Source organism: Ceratina calcarata, unplaced genomic scaffold (assembly GCF_001652005.2).
Source record: "Ceratina calcarata isolate Rehan_Ccalc_2016 unplaced genomic scaffold, ASM165200v1 scaffold1048, whole genome shotgun sequence".
In the NCBI taxonomy this organism is placed as follows: domain Eukaryota; kingdom Metazoa; phylum Arthropoda; class Insecta; order Hymenoptera; family Apidae; genus Ceratina; species Ceratina calcarata.
In genome coordinates this window covers 575-3,594 of record NW_017131370.1, presented here as the reverse complement: position 1 = coordinate 3,594, position 3,020 = coordinate 575, and positions in this window count along the sequence as shown.

Sequence of the window (3,020 nt, the reverse complement as noted above, 5' to 3'; positions counted from 1 at the left end):
TAATTACTAGACAGCAGGTTTTATGCAATTATAAGAAAATGATAAATGCTGCGTTCAAAGTATAAAACAAATGAGAATATGAAAAACTGTATGCATATTTATCTGTAACACATTTTTTAGACTGATACCCTAAATGCTTTATTTTGCATGAAAATCCACAATCCACTAATTACGATGTAATAATCTGCAGATTTTAATAGAAGCTAGTTCTAATCCTTAAGACTTTCTCTAATTAAGAATACCAATTAGTGGATGCGAATTTTGAAAGTTTTTAATTGAATTCAGTTAATTTATGTGCCCCAAAAATAATCCATCAGGTAGCCTTGATCGACCATGGTAAAGCGCTTTATTCAAAGTACATAACAAGGAAACCTGATCTAATGCATGCTGCATACATACGCAAATGACGGGGTTGTAGTCTGGGCGTTAAGGAAACCTATTATTAAATGCCATGTAGCGTAGCCTCAGGTGCGCCAATTTCTGCACTGCATTACCAACTCTGTTACGCTAAATTCTAAAGCATACTACGACTTCAGAAGCGCAGCCGGGTAAGAAACAATTAGGGAAGACAAGGAAATGTAATTGAAACTACCAACCAAACTTATACGGGATCCAGAGGGACTGCTACTACTCTACCGGGAACTGTGAATTGATTATCTTTCGTTACGTAACTCAACTAGTTTATGCAGATTTGTAACGTATACTGTCCGACAGTACGAAATATAATTGAACGAATAATGATTTTTAATTGGAATGTAACGATACAAAACGAATATCGCGTTTGTTAACTATACAGAGTGTCCCAGAAAAAATGTTAGATTCTGGTGATTCTGTAGGTTGTTCTAAAATTAGTTTTCTTTGGCAAAATGCAAAGGTTTTTGAATTATTAATGAAAAACACTGGTCAATGAGAGCATCCATAGGGCCCACGTTCAGCCATGGATAGATTGGCTCGGATCGTAACGCTCGCCCGTTGCTTAGTGCGGGCCACACACGCGTTGGTCAGTGTTTTTTGTTGATAATTCAAAATTCACTCACTTTCCATTTTCTCAAAGAAAATTGTTGTTCAGAAACACTTCCATAATCACCCCTCTTCGGCTGTAACATTTTTTCTGGAACACTCTGTATAATGTCCGATAGAATAAAATGTAATTGGAAGAATAATGGTACTTAATTGGAATGTAACGATACAAAACGAATATCGCGTTTGTCAAGTATACATGTGTACGGTCCGAGACTATAAAGCGTAATTAAAAGATTAATAATTGTCAATTGGAATATAACGATACGAAACGAATATGGTATCCAACAAGCGTGGAAATTTCATTTACCTTGCACATTAATTCACTCAATTGGCTATTTTAATTTTATTTTAATGAACGAAAATTTTGGCTTCATCAGTAAATCCGGTAACCGTTCTCAACGATTAAAAAAACGTAAATTTATGATAAAGTGAAAAAGAATCAATCATTAATTAAGGTAACAGTTTTTTTTAATTCCAAGCTATAACCAGCATTATTAATTGAGATCATTATTATAAATAACTAAATACATGTCTTGATTTAGAAACTATACATGTATGAATATTTAGTCTTGTACGTATTGTATTGCTTTAAATATTGCTAAAAATTATTTTACGAAAACATGAATTGATGTAAATGTCAGGTTTCAAAAAATCTGAAAGGGAAATCAAAATAAAAGGTAAACCCATGCTCAGTGGAATTCAATACAGGAACAGAATTTAATAGAACGTAAAAGAAGTACAGGAATTTTTTAAAACCATTTCTTTTGCACTATTGATAACGTGTAGGGATTAAATAGTTCGTGGTACCCTTTTTACTTTTGACTGCACGTGTTTTGTTTTATGCATGCATTTCGTTCTATCGATTTGCCCGCTTGGTAAAAAGAAAGAATCGACTATCTCGCACGTACCGTACGAGCAATTTTTGTGTGCGAACTTTCATTGAGTTTAGCTCTGAGCCCCAGCTAAATTAATCCCGTGCTCAAATTAATTAGTCGCCGCTTTGATAAATTAGTGCCTGACATACTACTAAAACGGTGAACGCTGTTTCCGCATCGCATACACCCACGCTCTTCGAATTAAATTAATGCACACTTCACGAACTGCAAATACCGGGGGTAATACATCTATCGTATCCTTTCGGTTTTTTAAGTCCATCTCGGGACGTATCTTTCTAAATTCATTAAACGTAATTCAATCGGTTAAAGATCGACAACTTTAAGACACGATGCCATACTCTCTCGTATATTCAAATATTATTAGATGTATTTAATTATTATAAAAATATAACATTTTTCAACAAGTTTTGTAATTATGTGTATTATACAAGTCTTTTATATACTAAATTGTTATAATTTACTATAAATCATTATTCATCACTTTTCTCATCCATGATTTATGATAGTAACCAACAGACTGCCTGATGGTCCAGGAACAAACGCACACCAAGAGCAACAGGGCAAGCAATGACATGATAAAGACGAATTTAAATTCTTTGCATTTCGGATGTGCATTATGCAGTATTCATCCATAGTGAAACATTTCCATTTCCACTTCGAACATCCAAGATGTCTACCGACGATTGAACTGATGGTAAACTTCATTATGGATGATCCACGACTAGACTGTAGATTTTATAAAAACAATCAAAAGGATATATAAAAAATGCTTGCTTTTGAAAAATATTTAAAATAACTAAAAGACGACTTTAATTTAAATGATCTGAAAATCAATTTCAATTTTGTATAGAAATCCGCAGTCGTATCGTGGCACACATACAACGTGCAAAAGTCTAAATTAAGCTCAACCTTAAGGAGAACGAAATTGTTTGACTCACATGGGAAGCTGACTGGAGGATGAGACTGAGCGTTGTGCGCGTTGTGTGGATGTCTAGGGGTGGCGGCGCGTTGCCTACAGAAGCAGAGGGTCACCGTCGTGACCATTCCCGCGACGCAGAGGATCAGAAAAACTAGCGTGACCGCGAACCAGATCGTCTGCAT